Source organism: Loxodonta africana, chromosome 2 (genome assembly GCF_030014295.1).
Source record: "Loxodonta africana isolate mLoxAfr1 chromosome 2, mLoxAfr1.hap2, whole genome shotgun sequence".
In the NCBI taxonomy this organism is placed as follows: Eukaryota; Metazoa; Chordata; class Mammalia; order Proboscidea; family Elephantidae; genus Loxodonta; species Loxodonta africana.
Genome location: NC_087343.1, coordinates 33,829,219 through 33,855,191, shown reverse-complemented (window position 1 = coordinate 33,855,191; position 25,973 = coordinate 33,829,219).

Genomic DNA, 25,973 nt, shown 5'->3' with positions numbered 1-25,973 from the left:
ATAGCTCACCTCCACGATCAGGGCACATGCTCAGCTTCAATTGCAACGTTTCATCTTTCAAGTTAAAGATGGCTAAATATCATCTAAAAATACAGCTGAAACTGGAAATACTCTTGAACTACTAAGATTTATCACACATGCCTGGCATCTTTTAATAGGATTCCTTCCCAGTTTGCCTGTGTCCTGTCCAGCAGGCAAGAGCATTCACAATGATGTTGGCACCTGCTTTTTAGTTGCAGCAAGCAGGGAATTTACATCTGCAAGGCGGAGATTACACTCATGCATCATATTGATATTTTTTCACATACTTCTGGTATTTCTTCAAAAATACCTCCCTTGTGACATATTCCTTGAAGAAGCTAACAAATCTGCAGGCAGCGTATAACCTTGAAACACTGGCACTGCTGTTGAAAAGTAACTAATGATAATATCTTCTCCTCACCACTATGCTTGCCAATTGCTTTTAGCTCTTGACTATTGCCCAAATGTGTTATTGAAAAAGTCAGATGTTACCATGCATATTATTTCCTAAACCACTATTTTCTTTTTTAAATTAATTCCAAAACATCTTTTAAATTAACAAATATATAATTTTTGTTAAATTAGAATGTTTTGTCAAATTACAAACAAATCTACAATAATAAATCATGGGGATATAGATGATATCTATGCTTGACTCTTCCCAGGAATAACATGTGGGTTCATTTCCCGCTTCCTAATTTTTAAATTGCTCTGTGATCCTTCATCTGCAGACTCCTTATTCTGGAAGATGGTATTTTCAGTTTAATGTGTGTGTGTGTGTGTGTGTGTGTGTGTGTGTGTGTGTGAATAAATTGGCATCAAGATAAGCTGATAATTTCTTAATTGCTTTGATGACTCTTCTGTGTTATACAGAAAATACTGTCCTAGAATCTTCCATCCTGATGAAAAATAAACTCTTTGCTCCACGCTGTGTATTGAGAAGGGTGTTCTATACTGTTATTTTTATGGACAAAATCTCTTTCTTCGGTGTTCAAAAGTTCAAAATCCCTGATAATTTTAAATGTGTGAGTGAACTAAAATCCATGATTTTCATACCTTGTCAAATAGGTTTAACTAGATCTGCCCCATCTAAGTGTATGAAATTCTTCTTGAACATCAAATGTAACACGGTTGTTGAGTATCTACTAATATTATTATTAGACAGCCAGACTTCATTGGGTCTATATTAGGTGCCAGGCAGTATGCTAAGCGCTTCACATATGTAAGCTCATGGAATTATCACATTAACCTTAGAAGATGAATCCCATAATTATTCCTATTTTACAGTGGACAAAACTGAAGTTCAGGAAGGTTTAAACAAATTGTCCAAAGAAAGTAAGGGGTAGAATCTGAATTTAACCTCAGGAGTCTTTCCAAAATTTCAGAAACTATTCTAATTGTCATATTTCTTTCAATCAATAATAGTAACCATAAAATTCACCTAATTTCCGACATAGATTAAAATGTTGGATATTGTTAATCTCTTTTTTAATCAGTGGACATTTTTTCAAGTCTCTTATTAACCTAGAGGGAGAATTTGCTTGGAAATTTTTAACTTGCTCATTTCATTCTGTGTGTTGTTGTATTAATCAATATAATTAAGATACCCCATATCTATAAATTAAAGGAAAATGCAATACAAGTGAAAATGTTTTATTTTTAGATTTATTTTCTATAGACTCTTAACTGTAGGTTTATAATTATATAAAATAATGTAATATATAAGTAGCCCGCTGTTTCAATTAAAATTAAAAAAAAATTACCTAAAGCATATCAGACTTTGTGTGTTCCACAAAAGAAAAGCTTCTAGACTCTGAAAAAGAACTACTAATACATTTATTTTTCTTATTTTCTTTCTTTTTTGTGATCTTTGCATTAAAAGAAACTTGGGGGAAAAAAAGGTTTTGTTTCAGGAAATTAAGTTAGTCTGTTAATTGTCTCCTGATGTATATTCTGATTATAGCCATGGAACTATAAAGTCCAAAGTACGTGACAGGACGTCTCTCCAGCTTTGCTCCTGAGCAACATTCTGGCTGTACTTCTTCCAAGGCAGATTTGTTTGTTCTGGCAGTCCATGGTATATATATTTAATATTCTTCTCCAACACCATAATTCAAAGGCATCAATACTTCTTCAGTTTTCCTTATTCATTGTCCAGCTTTCACATACAGATGAGGCGTTTGAAAACACCAAGGCTTGGGTCAGGTCCTCAAGGTGACATCTTTGCGTTTTAACACTTTAAAGAGGTCTTTTGCAGCAGATGTGCCCAATGCAATGCATCCTTTGATTGTTTGGTTGCTTCTTCTGTGGGCTTTGATTGTAGATCTTAGTAAAATGAAATCCTTGACAATGTCAACATTTTCTCTTTTTAAAATTGTGTTGCTTATTGGTCTAGCTGTGAGGATTTCTGTTCTCTTTATGTTGAGGTGTAATCCATACTGAAGGCTGTAGCCTGATATCAATAAGTGCTTCCAGTCCTCTTTATTTTCAGCATGCAAGTTTATCTGTTAATGACTGTTAATAAGTCTTCCTCCAATACTGATTCCATGCTCTTCTTGATATTGTCCAGCTCCTCCAATCATTTGTTCAGCATACAGATTGAATAAGTATGGTGAAAGATACAGCTGTGAAACACACTTTTCCTGGTTTAAATCACACAGCATCACAGTGTTCTGTTTGAAAGACTGCCTCTTGCTCTATGATCAGGTTCCACATGAGCACATTTAAGTGTTTTGGAATGTCTATTCTTTGCAATGTTATCCAAAAGTTCTTATGGCCACACAGTTGGATGACTTTGCACAGTCAATAAAACACAGGTAAACATCTTTCAGCCAAGAGCCTCTGCCATCAATAGTGATATCCCTCATTTTACCTTCTTTCCTGAATCCAGCTTGAATTTCTGTCAGTTCCCTATTCATGTACTGATGCAACTATTATTTGAATTATCTTCAGCAAATTTTTTGTGTGTGTGATATTAATGATATTGGTCAATAATTTCCACATTCTGTTGCATCAGCATTTTTTTTTTTTTTTTTTTTTGGCTTTAACAAAGAGAAGTTTATTCTCTCACAGCCTGGTAGGCTAGAAGTCTAAATTCAGGGCATTGGCTCTGGGGGAAGCCTTTCTCTCTCTCTGTCGACTCTGGAGGAAGGTCCTCATCATCAGTCTCCCCTCGGTCTAGGAGCATCTCAGAGCAGGAATCTCAGGTCCAAGGGACACACTCTGCTTCCGGCTCTGCTTTCTTGGTGGTATGAGGTCCCCATGTCTCTCTGCTTGCTTTTCTCTTTTATATATCAAAAAGATTGGCTTATGACACTACCTGATCTTGTAGACCTAATCAATATAACTGCCACTAATCCTTCTTATTACATCGTATCAGCTTTCTTTTTAATGGACACAATATGGTTTCCTTCCAGTCAGTTGGCCAGGTATCTGTCTTCCCAAATTTCATGACATAGATGAGTTCTTCCAACATCTCATCCATTTGTTGAAACATCTCATTTGGTATACCATCAATTCCTGGATCCTTCTTTTTTTGCCAATGTCTTTGGAATCCTTCCTTCAACACCATCAGTTCTCGATCATATGCTGTCTCCTGAAATGGTTGAAGGTCAACCTATTCTTTTTTGGTACATTGACTGTCTGTATTCCTCCCATTTTCTTTTGATGCTTCCAGCATTGGTCAATACTTTGCCCCTAGAATCCTTCAGTATTGCAACTAAAGTCTTGATTTTTTTTTTTTTTTTCCCCTTCAGTTCTTCCAGCCTGAGAAACGCCAAGCTTGTTCTTCCCTTTTGGTTTTCTAACTTCAGGCCTTTGCACATTTCATTGTAATGCTTTACTCTGCCTTCTTGAGTCTCCTTTTGGAGTCTTCTGTTCAGCTCTTTTACTTCTTCATATTTACAGTGACAATATAAGAAATACATGTTTTAATTTTCTAATATTATCAATTTTTTTAATGGTATTTTCTCTTGTGTAAAATATGTTTTTTTTTTTCTTTTGGATAGTGAAGGAACATCTTTTCACTTCACACAATATAAGCTATTTAGAATCATTTGGTGATTTTGATCAGTTTGACTTCTTTGTTAGCTCTTCTAACTTTTCTGTATTTATAATGTTCATATGATTTGAAATAATAAGCATACAGACAGAAAGTTCTACCGCATAAGAGTAAATAGATGTTGTTGTTGTTCTTAGGTGCCATTGAGTTGGTTCCAACTCACAGAGACCCTACGTACAACAGAAGGAAATATTGCCCAGTTCTGCACTATCCCCATGATCATTGTTATGTTTCAGCCTGTTGTTGTAGGTACTGTGTCAATCCATCTCGTGAGGGTCTTCCTCTTTTTTGCTGTTCCCCTACTTTATCCAGCATGATGCCCTTCTCCATTGACTCGTCCCCCCTGATAAAATGTCCAAAGTATGTGAGACACAGTCTCATTGCCCTTGCTTCTACAGCATCCTGGCTGTACTTCTTCCAAGGCAGATTTATTCCTTCTTTTGTAAGTCCATGTTGTATTCAATATTCTTCACCAACACTATAATTCAAATGCATCAATTCTTCTTTGGTCTTCCTTATTCATTATCCAGCTTTTACATGCATATGAGGCCATTGAAAACAGCAGAGCTTGAGTCAGATTCACCTTAGTCCTTCAGGTGATATCTTTGCTTTTTAATACTTGAAAAAGATCTTTTGAAGCAGATTTGCCCAATGCAATGCATTGTTGAATAGACAAAGAGCAAGACCTTTCAATAAAAAAAAAGTTCCATGATTTTAGTATTTGGAATTCCCTTATTAAATGCCGTCAGAAATAAGACACAACTTACTTATTAAATTGTTTGGAACTAGCCATTTCTAAAAATAAACTTTGATTTAATAGTGACCACTAGATAAATAAGAGGTGAACAGTAAATATGTAGACTATACTAAGGCAACTAATAATATTTTATCTATATCTTTTTCTATTCACGGTGCTAGTACATTAATAAAAAAGAAAAAAAGAAGCATGCACTTAGATACAATAAAATTACAAGTTTATTGAACTAAACAGAAATATCAGTCCAAGTGGAACATACAGTCACTTCTGCTTAAAATCCATTATGTAGAATTAAGCCATCCCATTTTTAATGCACATACTTAAGCTGCAAACCATATATTGTCAAAAGAATTCTTCTTACCCACTGTGGTGCTGGATAGGTATTGTCTTTCTCTCTATACTGCTGTGTTTACATATAATTGGGTGAGGCAAAGAGCTTTTTTTCACCAAAGCCACAGCATCTTAAAATGGGCAATAGTACTTAGTCAATCCTAGGCAGGAGCAATTGGGTTTTCTCACTATAAGAAATGGACTTGTTTTACTGACTTAGAAAAGCCTGAATCATTGTCACCAGACCTTGGGAACACTCAACAGGTAAAACAACAAGAAGGGATGCCCAAAACAACAGTAGATATTTTCAACAACAGCTGCCTAGTTTCTCCTGGACATTCTTTTAAATGTTGCAGTTAAACCAGCTTGGATTATCAGTGCCCATCATTTCAGAGGACCAAGAAAGAGTAAATTCCAATTTTGAAACAAGGAATCTCCTTGTGGTTTGTAATCTATCTCTGTGGTCTAAAGACCATTTGAAGAATATTCAAATAACTAAAAGGTATCAGGGCATTATGTTTAAATACCAAAGAGCTTTGCTTAGTTTTCAGGTTATTGAAGAGCTAAATACTGAAGGACATTTAAAAAAAAATGTGAGGAGACAGATGTTATACTAGCCTTGCCATTGACTATTTGAATAAAAACTTGGAAACCAATCAATATTCTCTATGCTTTAGTTTCTACATATGAAATACAATACTATAAAATCAGCCAGCCCGCAATGTCTGTTTCAGTATCATTATAGCTCTTTATAATTTATTTTTACCTCCACTAGGATTGTCACTGTTATTATTTTAAGTAAATAAATAAATAAATTGTTAAAATGCAAATAATTGAATATTGAATATGTATTTCTCAACTGCCCTTTCATTCATATGATTCCAAAAAGAAATAAAGTTCTCATAAGCTCTGAACAAGTTATATACATAGTCAGATTAAAAAGTTTCTACCTCTTTCTATCTTTTAGTTATATGTAGCATTTATAAGGAAACCCTGGTGGCATAGTGGTCAAGTGCTACAGTTGCTAACCAAGAGGTCGGCAGTTCAAATCCACCAGGTGCTCCTTGGAAAGTCTACGGGGCAGTTCTACTCTGTCCTATAGGGTCACTATGAGTTGGAATCAACTCGACGACAGTGGGTTTGGTTTTGCCTTTAGCTTTTATAAAAAATATTAGCTTTAATAAACAACTATTTTCTACACTTAACACTAATACAAAGCATCCCGATCAGCACTAGGTCAGGAAGCTTCTGAATGGCTTACCTGTAAAATATTCCCCATTCTTCTGGACGACTTATTCTTTCACATAGATCATATTTTCAGAGACATGCTCATAAATTAACCAGTTGTTTCGAAGCTGAGAGGTGATATGGTTTGTAGTATATAAACAGAAATATATTATTTAATATAAACTTGATTCACTGCATAATGCTATGCCAAATAGTAAAGGACTCCCTTAAAACATGGACCATTTAGCACAAAATTACTTTACAATTTCTCTTTGAAGCCAACGTACTCATTCTTCAAAATAACTTGATGTGATAATACTTATCTCTAAAAAAGTGCTGAGTTTTAAGTTGGAAATTTTCTTGCTAACAACTCTAGGATACCATTTAAAAGTTGGATTTAGTGGAAAGATCCGGTGTGGAACACTGAGTTCTGGGTACCCCTTGCAGCATGTATTCTTTCTATCTTTCTGACTTACTTGAAAGCTTTCTTGCTTGACTTCTTGTTTACTTAACTTGTTGCTTCCAAGACTTACTTCCTGCTTGCTTGTTTCTACATTGAGAGTAAAAAGATAAGCAGGACACCATTTTTCATCTCAGAAATCAGCGTGATAGATACGTAAAACATAAAGTCTCTAGAGACTAGTAGATGGATGCAGGCAGGAAGAAACTGCCACCAAGGCAGAGACAGAGTAACTCTCTCTGAGCCTAAGGAGATAGTGGTGCCTCACTGAGGGGGTGGTGATACGTGACTTGGGATTGAAGGAAAAGCAAGTTATTTAAAGGTAAAATAAATTGTAGGAAGGGAATATATGGCTTTTTAAAACACAGTTAGTTCATTTCAGGAAAAAAAAAATTGAATTGAAACAACAAATTCCTAATTTTTAAAATAAGTTATATAATTTTAACCACATATGTATATTTTTTATGTATATATAAATATATACATATGTGGTTAAAATTATTACATATATATACAGTTAAAATTACATGGATACAATTGTTACAATTGTTTTCTACTTGCAAATCAAATAAAGACAATTCCTCTTTGGACATTATACTTGAATCAGTTGTTCCCCTTGCCCCGGGCATCAATAAGTGATTTGAATGTCATTTTTGTAACAATATCTATACAAATGAGAGTTGAATAAGTCAAAATAAAAACAATGAAGTTTATTTAGCCAAATAACTCCAATTATTGTGACAGCACTGAAATGGATACATTCATTATTTTCTTTCCAAATTGTTGCTCTTGTATAAAATTGTCAAACTGAGTTAATAAACCTATAAATCTCATCAAATTTCAATGGGAAATTGAATGTATCATTTAATGTATCATTTCATTTAATGTATCATTAATACCAGGCAACAATATTTTATTTTAAAAAATAGTAACAACTGTGTAATTGTGACAAAAATTCAAATAGCACAGACATATATAAAATAAAAATTTAGCATCCTTTATAAAGTCAAGTTCCATCTGACAAACTATTTGGTGTCTGTGTGTGTGTATTTGCTGTGTGTGTGTATGATGTCTATTACAGCCTAATTCACCATTAATTTAATAGAAAATTCACAGGAAAAAAGGGATAACATTAAATTTATGAACAGACAGTAACACATTTTCTACTAAGTGATAATGTCATATATATTAATATACTTCTTCAGTGTCAGGTTTATAGTTGTAGTCTAAGCTTACTTTACAGAATTCTTTTAAAAATAACTTCCAAAATGGTTATGCATATTAGAATCAACATATATTTATACTCACAGTTTAAGGATCTTATGATTTGATGTACAACACTTGTAAATAAACGCAAATTCAGAGAACATTTTTCTAAGTGAAAACTACTAGGTCTGTGACCTGCCCTACTCTTTTGACTTCAAAAAAATAATTTTCTCAAGAAATGTTAGTAATCACTTAGCACCTGTTCCACACTTAGTTTTAGTGATTTTGATGGGTCCTGAAAAGCAGATACATTCTTGCCTCTACATATTTGTAGGAGTTAATCATTTTAAGATTTGTCGCTTTTAATTAAATATACAACCTCAGGGTAACCAGCTTCATGTGAAATATCAGTGATATTTCTGCAAGATTCTTTTAAAGGAAATCAAAATGTATAAAGCACTAATAAATGAATAAATAAATAATGGACATTATGATCAGTGGTTCATGAACATTGCCATCCTAAACCTTGTTGTCAATTTCTATTCCAGTTTTCAAACCATAACCTTAGGTTTTAAAACGACTTTTTGAGCTGCAACAATTATTTAACAGATTATGGTGAGGTGCCCCTAAGCTGAATCATTTATCTATAATTATGTGTCTACGTTCATAACTTGGAGACATTTAACTAAAATATTTTTTTCTATTTGTTTAATATATGCAAGTTTTGTATATTTTAGATATATAGCATTGATTTTTATAGTAACTAAAGAGTGGTACAAAATAAAGAAGTGTATAATCATGTATATAATTATTATCAAAGCAAATTTTTATCTTTTCCGAGGAGGGGTGAAGTTGAACTTACTGAGTTGTTTTAGTGTCCGTTATTTGTTCTAGCCCTTGAACTAATCATCTGAGGCAAAAATAGATGAGATGTACTATTGCCATTGATACCTACATGTACCTGGTAGCCTTTACACCCTGTTTTTTCATTATTTACACTTGTATTTCTTCTCTAAAATACTGTAAGCACCTGGAGGCATATTTTATTAACTTCATGGCCCTCAAATTTCCAGATAATGAATACTTCATTCTATATTTTTATGTAAGTTAAGGATTCTGTAACGCCTTAGTAAATGGTATGTCAGCCTTCTTCTCTTGACTACTTCATGCCCAGCTGGCTAGAGAATACTATAATTTACACAGGAAGAGAGGCTTTGTTTATTCCTGGTGGTATAAATTAAAATAAACAGCATGATTACTGCTTATCACACACTTTTCTATACCAGACACTGTCCTGGTGTCTCATTTACATTATCTGATTCAATATTTCTAAAACTTTATATCTCTTCAAAGTTATGAAAACAATAACAGTAATGACAATATGAAAATATGAAGAGAAAGAGGGAGAGGAATAATTAACCTGTATATTCTACTTACAATGTGCCAGGCAATAGTGTAACTAGCTTGAATATATTAACATATTTGATATTCAAAACAATCCTAAAAGGTAGCTATTTTAGTGGTTCCATTTTAAAGATAAGAAACCTGGAGCCCATAGATTATATTTTCTGCCTAAAGTTGCATAACTAGTAAGGCAGCCAACCAGAATTTCAACCCAGACAATTTGGTTCCACTGTTCTATATAATGTTTCCCCAAGCTGGAACTGTTATTGTTGTTTATATTCAAGTAAAGTAAAAATCAAGTTAGATGATAAGCCAAATGTTATACATAAATTCCCAAGTAGGGATTCAAAATAGAAGGGTATAAATATTAGTTATTTAACTATTATTCAATATTGTCTTCTATTGTCTTTATTACTTACCATCACTCACTTTACCAGGATAAGAGTTCTCTGTGGACTTACTTGATTATTCAGCACTAAAACACATATAGGAGCCCCAGTGGTGCAATGTTTAAGTGCTTGTTTGCTAACAGAAAGGTCAGCAGTTAAAATCCACCAACAGATTCTTGGAAACGAGCAGTTCTACTCTGTCTTCTAGGGTCAGTATGAGCCTGAACTGACTTATAGCAATGGGATTTTTTTTTTTTCTTTTTGTTTTTTTGGTTTAAAATACATACCTGGTTGGATACCTTGGCCAGGGGCCAGTGTTGTTTTGTTAGGTGTCATGAAGTCGGTTCCGACTCATAGTATCTCTATTCATAACAGAATGAAAAGCTGCCCAGTTCTGGGCCATTTTCACAATCACTGCTGTGTCTGAGCTCATTGTTGCAGTCACTGTGTCAATTAAGTTCTTTGAGGGTCTTCCTTTTTTACACTGATCCTCTACTTTACTAAGGAAGGTATTCTTCTTCAGGGACTGGTTCCTCCTGATAACACGTTCAAAGAATGTGAGAAGTCTCACCAGCCTTTCTTTTAAGGAGCAGTCTAGCTGTACTTCTTCCAAGATAAATTTGTTTTATTTTCTGGCAGTCCATGATGTATTCAATATTCTTTGCCAACACTATAATTCAAATACATCAATCTTTCTTTGGTCTTCCTTATTCATTGTCCAGCTTTTGCACTCGTATGAGGTGACTGAATATGCCATGGCTTGGGTCAGGGACACTTTATCCTCAAAGTGACACATTTGCTTTTTAACACTTTTAATTCAAGATATAGACACTGGATTGGGCTTGTCTGTTCCTGGCTAGTATGTTTTCCTCCATCATTTTCAGCCCAGGTGCTTGTTGGCCTTGAAGTTGAAGTCAAATGAATTATAATATTAAGGAGCAGTTCTATGCCTTACATCGTATATATATTCACAGTTGTATCTCTCTTTCTGTCTCCCTCTCTCTCTTTTATCACAATAGCCCACTGCTGGAAACCTAAAAGGTATTTGGTAATGATTATTATAAAGGTATGTGTTAGATGTATTTGTATCTGCCTATATTAATTAAATTTAGAGTTTGGTCTTTGTATTGTCATTATGTTAAATTTCTAGGGTTATGCTCTGTCTTAAAGATAGAAAGTAATTTATAGATAGGTATGTGCTTGTTATATTTAGTTTGCACAATTAAAAAAAAATATGTCTACTAACAAGACAATGTGAAAGGCTTCAAATATATCATAAATGTACTTATGTGGATAAGAACTTTTTAAAATAAACAGAATTCTATTCCAAATTATGAGTTATGGTGGATTTAATAGCATATGGATAGATGGATTTTCTCCATTAATTATTAAAAAACAGTTCAAAAATTCTTTACCAAAAACAATTTTCAAAATATGACAATGTATAAATTAATATTACTGCTTAACAAACCACCCCAAAATACAGTGCCTTAAAACATCAGTCAAGGGTTTGGGGCCATGAGCATATGAGTCAGAATTTTGAGCTGGTCTCAGCTGGATGGTTCTTCTAATCTGTGCATATCTTAGCTGAGTTCACTATATATCTGTAGACAGGTGATGGATTGGCTGGGGCTGATTGGTTCATACTAGTCTTATCTGGAATGTGGTCTCTTTCCACAAGTCTCTCATTGTCCTGCAAATTAGTCTGACTATTTTCACATGATGGTAGAAGTATGGAATAAGTCGCTAGAGAGCAAGCTCCAGTGAATAAATGCCTTTAAAGTTCCTGCTTCTCACACACATTCTATTGTCCCACTGGCCAAAGGAAGTCATATAGCCAAGCCCAGAGTCAATGTAGGAGAGGGCTAAACAAGTGTATGGATAAAAAAAAAAAATAAATAGGGAGAGGTATAAAAAAATCAGGTGTCATTAATATCACCATATTTCATAAAATAGAATTTTGTCATCTTAATAAAATGGAATATCTTTCAAAATTACTTTGGAACAAGAAAGCAGGTGCATTTTTTATATTATTATTACTGTGTATTTTAATAACTGTTGGCCTCACTTTGTAAAATTAACTCCAGAGTGTGCTTCTGGGTGTTCCCATGATTTAAGTGTTATTAAATATGAAATTCCTCTGGATGCCAATGAATTGTGATCAAATTTGAGTTAGTATTAGAGAAAAAAAATCTAAAAATGTTGATGTTATTTTTTCCTTCGAAGTATGTAAAAAAAAAACAAAAACTGTTATTCCTGACAGAGATTCATTGTGCTTCTTATAGGTTTTGCAGTTTTTTCTTTTTTTTTCCATTTCCATTAAAATTCTAAAAAATTTTAACTCTTTTTTATTGAAAACACATGCCAACTTTTTTAAGATCTGTAAAAAAATAATAATCTTTATGTAGATTATAAGATCAATATGTGGGTATTTCATCAATTTGTGAATATAAATATTCACATATTCAGATATTTGATTATCCAGTAAATAGTATAAGATTCAGAATGCAAATCAAAGCATCACAACTCAGAAAAGCATTTGTGTCTAAATAGGAAATTTAAATTATTTTTATAAGCATTAATTTTATTTATGCATTAAATAGTTTTTGTTTCAGTATTTCCCACCAGCACTTAGGTGTTTCATAAATTGTTCCTGAGAGTTCCTAAATTGCTGCTTCCACATAATGGAAGCCTTATGAAATTAAAAAAAAAAAAAAAGAAGAATAAACGATTCTACTATAATTACTAAGAAGAAGATTTCTAAATTATCCAGGAGACACTAGGGAGTAGCCTTGAGTCAAAAGTCTAATAGAAGTTAAAGAGGTTAACTAGCAATTTTTGTCCACATGCTTTTGCATATGGCTAGAGTGAGCAGGAAATCAGAGAGAAGAGAAACTATGTTGTATAGTCAGCACTTTCATTTAGTCTGTTTTTCACTAGCCTTGACTTTTCTATAGCACTATGTCGTGTTATGTTCCATCTGTATAGTTTTACATGTTTTCCTCACACTATTGACAATAAATTGTATTCTGAAAAACTCTGTTCAGATTCTTAGAAAAAAGAAATTAAAAAATAGAGAGATTATATTCAGCCAAGATTGTGCAGTGAATTCATACTTTTTTTTTTTTTTTTGCTACAAATATATTACAATAATGGTCTGTAAGTAAAGTAAAAATTATAAAACCAGGCTAACAAAAAAGATGAACATATAAACTAAAGACAATAAGGGGCAGTAGTCAAAAATTAGTGCCTAAACTTAGCCTAACAGGGCTCCAGCTCCATGTGGAGTGGCGACCAGATATTTGGATCTTGCACATCACGAGAATTAAACTTACTCCATACATGTTGTTAGGTGCCATCAAGTTGGTTCCGACTCAGAATGACCCTATGTACAACAGCAGGAAACACTGCCCTATCCTGTGCCATACTTAAAATTTTGGTTATGCTTGAACCCATTGTTGCAGTTACTGTGTCAATCCATTTTTGCCAAACATAATTTAGTGCTTTTCCAAAGACTGGTCCCTCCTGATAACATGTCCAAAGTATGTGAGACAAAATCTCACACCATCCTTGCTTTTAAGAAGTATCCTGGTTTTACTTCTTCCAAGACAAATTTGTTCATTCTTCTGCAGTCCCAGGTATATTCAATATTCTTTACCAACACCATATTTAAAATGCATCAATTCTTCTTTGGTCTTCTTTATCCATTGCCCAGCTTTCACGTACATATGAGGCAATTGAAAATACCATGGCATGAGTCAGGAGCACCTTATTCCTCGAAGTGACTTCTTTGCTTTTTAACACTTTAAAGAGGTCTTTTGCAGTATATTTTTCCAAAGAAATGCATCATTTGATTTATTGATTGCTGGTTCTCTGGGCATTGATTGTGGATACAGAGAATGAAATCCTTTACAATGCCAGTCTTTCTCCATTTATTACGATGTTGCTTATTGATCCAGTTGTGAAGATTTTTGTTTTCTTTATTTTGAGGTGTAAGCCATAATGAAGGCTATAGTTTTTGATCTTCACCATGAAGTGCTTCAAGTCCTGTTCACTTTCAGTAAGCAATGTTGAGTTGTCTGCATATGGCAGGTTGTTAATGAGTCTTCCTCCAGTCCTGATGCCCAGTTCTTCATATAGTCCAGCTTCTCTGATTATTTGCTCAGCATACAGATTGAGTAAGTATGTAGTAAGGACACCTTTCCTGACTTTAAACCATGCAGTATCCTCCAGTTTTGGTTGAATGACTGCCTCTTGGCCTATGTACAGATTCCTCATGAGCACAATGCAATGTTCTGGAATTACTATTTTTCACAATATTGTCCACAATTTGTTATGATCCACACATTGGAATGCCTTTGCTTAGTCAATAAAACACAGGTAAACATCTTTCTCATATAACCTGCTTTCAGCCAAGAACCATCTGACATCAGCAATGATATCCTTAGTTCCACATCCTCTTCTGAATCCAGCTTGAATTTCTGGTAGTTTCCTGTCTATGTACTGCTGCAACCACTTTTGAATGATTTTCAGAAAAACTTTACTTGTGTGTGATACTAATGATATTTTTCGATAATTTCTACTCTCTGTTGGATCGCCTTTCTTAGGAAAGGGAACAACTATGGGTCTCTTCCAGTCAGTTGGGCAGGAAGCTGTCTTCCAAATTTCTTGGAATAAATGAGTGAGCTCTACCAGCATTGCATCCCTTTGTTGAAACATCTCAGTTGGTATTCCCTCAATTCCTGGAGCCTTGTTTTTCGCTAGTGCCTTCAGTGCAGCTTGGACTTCTTCCTTCAGTACCATTATCATAGTCTACCTCCTGAAATCCTTTTTGGTACAGTGATTCAGTGTATTCTTTCCTTTTTTTTTTTTTTTTGATGCTTCCTGCATCATTTAATATTTTCCTCGTGGAATCCTTTAATATTGCAACTCAAGGCTGTTTACTTTGTTGAAAAAAGGTATTTGCAATGAATTTGTCATTGGTCTTGCAAAATTCTATCATGGCATCTCTGGTGTTGTTTTTATCACCAAGGCCATATTTTCCAACTCCAATCCTTCATTTTTGTTTCCAACATTCACATTCCAATCACCAGTAATTATCAATGCATCTTGATTGCATATTTGATCAATTTCAGACTGCAAAAGTTAATAAAAATCTTCAAGTTCCTCATCTTTGGCATTAGTTGTTAGGTGCTGTCAAGTCAGTTCTGACTCATAGCAACCCTATATGTAAAACAGAATGAAACACTGCCTGGTCCTGGGCCAATCTCACAATTGGAGTTATGCTTGAGCCCATTATTGCAGCCACTGTGTCATTAGTGGCTGGTGTATAAATGTGAATAATAGTCATTAACTGGTCTTCCTTATAGGAGTATAGATATTTTCCTATCACAGCATTGTACTTCAAGATAGATCATTTTGTTTATTTCATTACGTAATTTTTGTTGTTTACTATTTCTCATATAGGAATGCAATCTATTTAACAAATTCCCTCTTGATAGACATATAAATTGTTAAAAAATATTTTATTATTATAAAAAAAGCTCTGACATTCTCTTAGCACATGTCCTTACATGCCGTCTACAATAACCAAAAGGTTAGAGGTTCAAGTCCACCCAGAATTGCCTCGGAAGGAATGCTTAGTGTTCTATGTCTGAAAAATAAGCCATTGAAAACCTTATGAAGCACAGCCTAACTCTGATACACTCAGTGTTGCCATGAGTCAGAATCAGCTCAACAGCATCTATGATTTATTTATATTTTAGATGACCTATTAGAAGTGGAACTGTGAAATTAGTCAATAAAACACAGGTAAACATCTTTCTCCTATAACCTGCTTTCAGCCAAGAACCATCTGACATTGGCGATGATATCCCTAGTTCCACATCCTCTTCTGAATCTAGCTTGAATTTCTGGTAGTTTCCTGTCTATGTACTGCTGCAACCATTTTTTAATGTTATTCAGAAAAACTTTACTTGACACAAAAGGCACTGTCAAAGTGCCCACCAGAAAGTGGGCCTATTTACTTCCATCAAGAGTATTTGAGAACCCCTTTATTTCCTGGGGAAACCCTGTGGCATAGTGGTGAGGAGCTATGGCTGCTAACCAAAAGGTTGGCAGTTTGAATCCACCACGAACTTCTTGGAAACTCTATGGGGCAATTCTACTCTGTCCTATAGGGCTGCTAGGAGTCAGAATTGACTAGATAGCAACGGGCTCAGTTTTCGGTTTGGGTTATTTCCTGGGAGCCCTTGTGGCACAATGGTTAAGAGCTCAGACTACTAATCAAAGGTCAGCAGTTTGAATCCACCAGCCGCTCACTGGAAACCCTAATGGAGCAGTTCCACTCTGTCCTATAAGTTTGCTATGAGCTGGAATCAACTCTGTAGCAATGGGTTTGGTTTTCTTTTTTTGGCTTTATTTCCTGACATCACTTTCCCCAAGATTGCCATTTAAAAATCAGCAAATTTAAAGTGAGTATGATACTTAGTTTAATTTTGGTTATTTTGATTACTGGTAAGATTTTATTTTATTGACCATTGAAATTTGTGAGGTTTCTGTTGATAATTTTTGCCTGTTTTTTCCCTGGGGTATCATCCTTTTCTTAGAGGCCTGTAAAAATCGTTTATAGATTACAGCTGCTAACCTTTTGAAATATACATCACATATATGTTCCAGTTTGTCATTAGCTTTTTTTTTTAATTTTTATTGCGCTTTAAGTGAAAGTTTACAAATCAAGTCAGTCTGTCACACAAAAACCCATATACACCTTGCTACGCACTCCCAATTACTCTCCCCCAATGAGACAGCCTGCTCTCTCCCTCCACTCTCTCTTTTCGTGTCCATTTTGCCAGCTTCTAACCCCCTCCACCCTCTTATCTCCCCTCCAGAGAGGAGATGCCAACATGGTCTCAAGTGTCCACCTGATCCAAGAAGCTCACTCCTCACCAGCATCCCTCTCCAAACCATGGTCCAGTCCAAACCCTGTCTGAAGAGTTGGCTTTGGGAATGGTTCCTGTCCTGGGCCAACAGAAGGTCTGGGGACCATGACCATCAAAATAGATCTCGAAATGTTCTTTTAATGTGATGCCATTCCTCTTCAATTTGTTATTCCCAGTATAGTAGACTATATGATTTTCTGATTCGGAATGGCCAATACCAGTTCATTTCAGCTCAATAATGCCTAGAATATCGATGTTTATATGTTTCATTTTTGATGACTTTCAATTTTCCTGGATTCGTACTTCTTACATTCCACATTCCTATAATTAATTGATGTTTGCAGTTGTTTCTTCTCATTTTGAGTCATGTCACATCAGTAAATGAAGGTCTTAAAAATTTGACTCCATCCATGTCATTAAGGTCGACTTTACTTCGAGGAGGCAGCTCTTCCACAGTTGTATTCTGAGCGCCTTTCAACCTGAGGTCCTCTTTCTAGTTTAAATTCAGTCATCAAACATTTTTGAACAACCAGATTAAATTTGCAATATATACTTCTAATCCTCAACTTCAAAAATGCTTTTATTCTGAGAGGCTGCTTTCCTCTATATAAATCCTTGCTTCCACCACACAAGCTTAGTAAAAGAAACCTCATAAATAGCCATCGTCAGCTGCAACACCATCATAGTTTTAGTCACTGATGTCTGCAGGTAGTCTGTTAATATTGATGCCCTGACTGTGAAAGGTAGTACATGCTTGAGATAAAATTCTAGTGATCTTCAATGATTTGCTGTGATAAAAATGCTGCCTGGCCTATATTGAATAAAATATTAAAATTTGAAGCTGCCCATTTGAACTACTTCAGATTTATGTCCCAGTCTTTTTTTTTTTTTTTTTTCTTTAAGCTTTCAGGCCATTTCATTAAACATTGAAGTTATAAGGCATCAGTCTGTTGCTTATTTTTCTTTACCCACTGAGGTAAAGACAAATTGAGAAGTAAAACAGAAGACAGACAGATTAAAATTATAATGTAAGCATTAATATTGACAAATCCATTCATATAATAAGGATTTAGCTTTGTGCCCACAAGACTAAAGACATGAATTGCTTTCTTCACAGTCTAAACTATGGGATGCCCAACTTAGGAAAAAATGAAAAGAGCAGTGGAGTGTTACCTAACTCTTATTACTGCTTCAGACAAATTCAGAATAAAATGAAGATAAAAAAATCATAGTACTTTATGAATTACTATACATTAATAACTCAAAATCAAGAAACATAGATCAATGGATAGCACACAAAAATAAATTAATTTGCTTATCCTGCAAAGGAGAGATGAGTAAATACAGCCCCAAATTTTTTTAAAAAATGCAGTTGATTGCATTCTGACTCAGGGTCACACAAGGCCTTTCTTCCTTGGTGCTGCTGGGTGAGTTTGAAGTGCTGAACTTTAGGTTAGCAGTCAACTGCAAACTACTGGTACCAATCAGAGACCTGTTAGGATGGTGGTGGTGGTGGTATTCCATGATTTCTACTACCACGGAAGACAATCCCAGTGTAATCTTAATTCCAGGTGAATTGTTACCCATCTAAAAAATGAAAAATACAAGACATTTAGGCTTAAAACACAATGATACACATCAAAATCTAAGGCAGGCAGCAAAACAATACTATGTGCGATGTTAGTCTTTAAAACATTTACTTAGAAATAAACACATAAAAATAATTGGTCAAAAAAAAACATAAGCCACAAGAAAAAATAAAATTATAGATGCATGACTAAACAGGAATATGACAAGGAAGAGAAAGGGAGGGAAAGAGGAAGAAAAGAGAAACAGAGAGAGGGTCATAAGTAAGCTGAAGTCCTGTCAAATAGAAAAACATCTTAAAATTCCTAACTGATCAAAGGAAGCAGAAGGAATAAATCAGCAGTTATAGCAAAAAGAAAAATATGTAAGTAAATATAAAAAAATATAGATATAAGAATATTAAAGTGTAGAGAGTAACAACGACAATAACCATTAGAGAGACGTACAAAAAAAAAACTATACCAAATTTTTCAAAATTTAAGAGAAATTTAGATGTTTCAGAAAAAAATAAATTTGGAATTTCAATTTCAGAAAAAAAAACTAGAAAACATGAAAAACAATTTCCATAAAACAAAATTGAAATTGAAAGCCTCATTAAAAAAAATAATAGTCTAGGACCAGAAACCCTGGTGGTGCAGGGGTTAAGTGCTGTGGCTGCAAACCAAAGGGTCAGTAGTTCAAATCCACCAGGCACTCCTGGGAAACTCTATGGGGCAGTTCTACTCTGTTCTATAGGGTTGCTATGAGTCAGACTCATATTTTTTTGAGGACCAGAGAGTCAGATCTCTTAAAACTAACCTTTAACGATACATCATCACTATTTTATATGACTTGCTTCAAGCAACTAAACACAAAGAAACTCATCCAATGTATTTTTTTGTTGTTATTGTTGTTACTTACTGTTGAATGGATCTGACTCACAGTGACTTTGTGCATCACAGTAAAACTGCCCATAGGGTTTCCTTTATGAGGAGGGAGCCCAGTGATGCAGCGGTTAAGTGCTCGGCTGCTAACTGAAAGGTAGGAAGTTCAAACTCACCAGGACACTCTGAGGGAGAAAGATGTGGCCGTCTGCTTCCGTGAAGATTATAGCCTTGGAAACCCTATGGAACAGTTCTACTCTGACCCTATAGGGTCGATGTGGTGGTCAGGGTTATACAACTTGGCTGGGCCATGATTCTCAGTGGTTTGGCCATTATGATGTAGTTTGGCAGGCATGTGATGATGTGATCACCTTCATGATGAGATTTGAGTTATTTCTATCACCTCCATGGTGGGATCTGCTGTAAGAAGCCAATCAGTTGAAAGAGAGTATCCTTGGGAGTGAGGCCTGCATCAGATATGTAAGTGGACTTTCATGCAAGACTCATGGGCTTTTGATTGCTCTGTATCCTGCAGCTGACTCCTGTTCATCTGGCCTCTGGTTCTTGGGACTTGTGCTAGCAGCTTACTTGCCGTCTGGCTTGCCAGATTTGGGGTTCATCGATCTTTGCCAACTGTGAGCAAGAGCCCTACTGTCTGACCTGCTGATCTTAGGTTTGCCAGCCCCTGTGGCTACATGAATCAAGAGAAGCCTCTATGCTGACCCACAGACTTGGGACATTCCAGCCTCTATAATGGCTCTGGACTTGTTGGTAAAACTTTTGCATGCTAGAGGGTGGAAAATCAATTCCACAAAAATTCAGGTACCCTCCACCTCAGTGAAATTTATAGGGGTCCAGTGGTGTGGGATATGTTGAGATAGTCCTTCTAAAATGAAGGATGAGTTATTGCATCTGGCTTTTCCAACAACTAAAGAGGAGGCATAATGTCTGGTGTGCCTTTCTGGATTTTGGAGGTGACATATTCCTCATTTGGGTGAGCTACTCTGACCTGTTTATTAAGTGACTCAAAAAGCTGCTAGTTTTGAGTGGGGCCCAAAACAAGAGAAGGCTTTGCAACAGGTTCAGGCTATCGTGCTAGCTCTTTTGCCACTTGGCCCATGTGATCCAGTTGATTCAATGATGCTTGTGCCAGTGTCAGTGAAAAATAAAGATTTTTTTCCTAGCCTTTGGCAGGCCCCTATTGGTAAATCATAGGACAGACCCTTAGGATTTGGTAACAGAGTTCTGCCATCCTCTGCAGATAACTACTCTCCTTTTGAGAAACTGGTTTTGACTTGTTACTGGGCCTCAGGAGAGACAAAACACTTAACCATGGGACACCAAGTCACCAAGTGGCCTGAGTTACCCATCACGAACTGGGTCTTATCTGACCCACAGAGCCACAAAGTTGGACATGCACAGCAGTGTTCTATCATAAAATGGAAGTAGTATATATGAGGTCTGGCCTGAGCAAGACCTGAAGGCACAAGTAAGTTGCATGACAAAATGGCCCAAATGCTCATGGTCTCCACTCCTGTCACATTATCTTCCATCTCCTAGTCTGCACCTATGGCTTCATGCGGAGTTCCTTATAATCAGTTGACTGAGGAAGAGAAAACTCATGGCAGATTTACAGATGGTTCTGCGTGATATGCAGGCACCCCTCGAAAGTGGAGAGCCACAACATTACAGCCTCGTTCCGAGATCTTCCTGAAGGACAGTGGTGAAGGGAATTCCTTCCAATGGGCAGAACTTCGAGCAGTGCACCTGGTTGTTCGCTTTGCTTGGAAGGAAAAATGACCAGATGTGTGAATGTATACTGATTCATGGGCTGTGGCCAATGGTTTGACTGGATGGTCAGGTACTTGGAGGGAACATGATTGGAAAGTTGGTGACAAAGAGATACAGAGAAGAGATGTGTGAATACACCTCCCCGAATGGGTCAAAGAAGTGAAAAATATTTGTTTCTCATGTGAATGCTCACTCACCAAAGGGTGTTCTTGGCAGAGGAGGATTTTAACAATCAAGTGGATAAGACGATGTGTTCTGTGGATACCAGTCATTCTCTTTCCCCCAGCCACTCCTGACATTACACAGTGGGCTCATGAACAAAGTGGCAATGATGGCAGGGATAGAGTTTATTCATGGGCTCAGCAACAGACACTTTCACTCACCAAGGCTAACTTGGCTATAGCCACTGCTGAGTACCCAATCTGCCAGTAGCAGAGACCAATAGTGAGTCTCTAATATGGTGTCATTACTAGGGGCAATCAGTCAGCAACCTGGTGGCAGGTTAATTACATTGGAACAATTTCATCATGGAAAGGGTAGGGTTTTTTCCTTACTGGGATAGACACTGTGGATATGAATTTGCCTTTCCTGTATGCAATGCTTCCCCCAAAACTAACTTTTTCAGACTTACTGAATGCCTTATGCATGGTCATGGTATCCCACACAGCATTGTCTTAGGTCAAAGAACTCACTTCACAGCAAATGAAGTGGGCCTATGTTCATGGAATTCACTGTTCTTATCATGTTTCCCAACACCCTGAAGCAGCTGGCTTGAAAGAACAATGCAATGGCCTTTTAATACACAGTTGCAGTACCAGCTAGGTGGCAATACCTTACAGGGTTGGGACAATGTTTTCCAGGAGGCTGTATATGCACTAATCCAGTATCCAATATATGGTGCTCTTTCTTCCATAGCCAGCATCCATGGGTCCAGGAATCCAGGGTTGAAACAGGAATGGCACCACTCACTATTATCCTTAGTAACCCACTAGCAAAATTTTTGCTTCCTGTCCCCACTACACTATGCTCTGTGGGTCAGTGGTCTTTGTTCCAATGGGAGCTAATACTCTCACCAGGATACACAGCACTGATTCTGTTGAACTGGAAGTTAAGAATGCCACCTGGCCACTTTGGACTCCTCATGCCTCTGGATCAACAGGCAAATAGGGGATTACCTTATTGACTGGTGTGATTACTATGGGAAAATTAGATCGATAATACGTAATGGAGGTAAAGAAGAGCATATCTGTAATACAGGTGATTCCTTAAGACATCCCTTAGTACTATCATGCCCTGTGTTTAAATTCAGTAGAAATCTATGGCAGTCTAATTCTGACATGACTACTAGTGGCACAGACCCTTTAGGAATTAAGGTTTGGGTCAAGTCACCGGGTAAAGAACAACAACCAGCTAGTGTGCTTGCCGAAGGCAAAGGGAATACGGAATGGATGGTGGAAGAAGGTAGTTTTAAATATCAGCTGTGACTATGTGACCAGTTGCAGAAATGAGGACTATGATTGTTTTAGTATTTCTTCCTTGTTTTGTTGTATGTGTATGAGTGCATATATATATATATATATATATATATATATATATATATATATATATAGCTAATATCTTAATTTTCTTCCCTCTCTTATTCCATTACTTAATTATAAAATATAAGATGTAAATAGGTCTAGTGCATTTTCAGTTGTACACACCTTAGTTGCATCATGTTAGGAGCAAGTAGGGCTTTATAATTACTTTTATTCAGGGATTATGTATGGTTTAAGGAGATGTGTACAGGTGCCAAGTTGGCAAGGGGTGGACTGTGATTGTTAAGGTTATGTGTCAACATGGCTGGGCCACGATTCTCAGTGGTTTGGCAGTTATGATATAGTTTGGCAGTCATATGATGATGTAATCACTTCCATGATGAGATTTAACATAATGTGATCACCTCAGGCAGTTCAAAAGGAGTTTCCTTGGGCATGTAGCCAGTGTAGAATATATAAGTGGACATTCTGGTAAGACTCGTGGGCTTTTGCTCACTCTGGACCCTGCAGCTGGCTCCTGTTCATCTGATCTCCAGTTCTTGGACCTTGAGCTAACAGCTTACCTTAGCCTATCTTGGGATTCGTCAGTCTTCACAACCTGTTAGAAAGAGCCTTGCCGTCTGATCTGCTGATTCTTTGTTCTACAACCCCTGTGGCTATGTGAATCAGGATCCAGAGTGAGCAAAAGCCCACGAGTCTTGCCAGAATGTCCGCTTATATATTCTACACTGGCTACATGCCCAAGGAAACTCCTTTTGAACTGCCTGGGTACTCACAGCTGATCCCATCATAGAGGTGATCACATTATATCAAATCTCATCATGGAAGTGATTACATCATCATATGACTGCCAAACTATATCATAACTGCCAAACCACTGAGAATCACGGCCCTATGGCTATGTGTCAAGCCTCTATCCTGACCCACAGACTTGGGACATTCCAGCCTCTACAATCGCGTGAGCCATATCCTTGATATAAATCTCTTTCTTTCTCTCTCTCTCTCTGTATATATGTTTATACGCTTTACTCCTTTTGCTTCTCTAGAGAAGCCACCCTAAGACAGTCATTACAGGTCAGAATCAACTTGATGGCAATGGTATTGGTTTTTTGGTATTAATCTGTATGGAAGAAGATAGCTCTTTTCTTTTTCTTTCTTTTTTTTTTCTTTTTTATTGCGCTTTAAGTGAAAATTTACAGTTCATGTTAGTTTCTCATACAAAAATTTATACACACATTGTTATGTGACCCTAGTTGCTCTCCCTATAATGCAACAGCACACTCTTCCTTTCCACCCTGTATTTCCTGTGTCCATTAACCAGCCTTCTCAGCTTGTGTCCCTTTCTGCCCTCTCAACTTGCCTCTGGACAGGAGCTGCCCATTTAGTCTCTTGTATTTTTATCTACTTGCGCTAAGAAGCATGCATTTCACAAGTATCATTTCATGTCTTATAGTCCAGTCTAATCTTTGTCTGAAGAGTTGGCTTTGGGGATAGTTTTAGTTTTGGGCTAAGAGAGAGTCCAGGGACCATGTCTTCTGGGGTCCCCCCAGTCTCAGTCAGACCATTAAGTCTGGTCTTTTTATTAGAATTTGAGTCCTCACTCCACTGTTTTCCTGCTGCATTAGGGATTCTCTGCTGTGTTTCCTGTCAGGGCAGTCATTGGAGGTAGCTGGGCACCATCCAGTTCTTTTGGTATCAGACTGATGGAGTCTCTGCTTTATGTGGCCCTTTCTGTCTCTTGGGCTCATAGTTTCCTTGTGTCTTTATTCTCCTTTTCTCCAGGCGGGTTGGGACCAATTGATGCATATTAGATGGCTGCTCACTAGCTTTTAAGATCCCAGATGCCACTCACCAAAGTCAGATGCAGAATATTTTCTTAATAAACTTTGTTATTCCAGTTGACCTAGATGTACTCTGAAACCATTGTCCCCAGACCCCTGCCCCTGCTACTCTGTCCCTCGAAGTGTTTGGTTGTATTCAGGTAACTTCTTAGGTTTTGGTTTAGTCCAGTTGTGCTGACTTCCCCTGTATTGTGTGTTGTCCTTCCCTTCACCTAAAATAGGTCTTATATCCCCTGGAAAGACTAATAGGTTCAAACTGCCAACCTTTAGGTTATCATCTTAGCACTTAACCATTGTGCCACTAGAGCTCCTCTGAATGTAGTTTAGAACATAATTAACCCATTAAACCCATTTCCTCCACCAGGGTTTCCAGAACATAATAGTATGAAAAAAAAATTATGTATATATAAAGACTGCTAGCCAGATAAAATCTTCAACCTTCTGGAAAGTTTTTCAAAGGTGAAGTGTAGTAGCTCTACAGTAAAGAATCTTAGTCACAGACTCAACACTTTCCAAAACAGGGAATTATTGGGTCTATCTGATGCCTCAAATCTTTCTGTCTGCTAGAAAAAAAAAAAAAATTCTAGAAGAGATGACTTTTATTTAAATGTAAATATAATAAAAGACCTATTGTGAAAAATTATGAAACAAAAGTATTCAAATCCATAAAAATATTTCAGTGGGAAGACAGGGTAAGGGTAAGAGTAAGAATGAGTTTAGGAATAGAGTCAAGAATATCCTAAGTAAGTTAAAGCAGTAGTATGACTGGACTTTGAGGTTCATTTAAGAACTTTTAATAATAAGATCCAATAACCCAGCATTTCATATTCTAGACCATTCTTCATCTAGCTAATTGAAAGTAATCTGGAAATTCAAGAAGGCCTTCTTTCAGATATTTCTCACTTGCAATGCAGGCAAATTTTTATATGTTTAGCTAGTGGATTAGTGAAGCGGGTATGTCAGGATGATTCAGTTTGTAATTAGTTCTTTTAATGAGTTTTTGCTGTGTCACTCCTTAGCTGTCTATTTAGGATTTTCCATAACATAGATTGGAGTCCAGAATTCTAGTGAGTTGCAATTAATTCAAAGTATTTCTTCTGAAATCTCGTCAACCATGTTACATTATGAATTCAATCAATAGCAGAAATAGTAATAATAAAGCAAGGTTTAAGAACAAATCATAGGTCATGATATAAATGTATAACAAATGAGAACATTAAAATGATAAAGTCAAAGTGGAAATGTATTCATGTAGGATTCAACATAGAATTGTCTATATTCTGCATTAGGTACTATCTATGCAATGACATTTTTTAAATGAAGTTATAATAAACTTAAATTTATCATAGTTTTATGAGCTGCATACTATGTGAACAATTATTTCATTTGCAAATCTGTGGCCTTGGTGAATATGCTGTAACTTACAAGCAGTGCCTGTACACTAAACTGCATTGATTTATTAGTATACTACTTTATTACTGTAATTTTACACTAAACTCTATATTAAATAGTTGGGCACGTAAAACATGTCGTCGAGTCAATTTCAGCTTATAGCAGC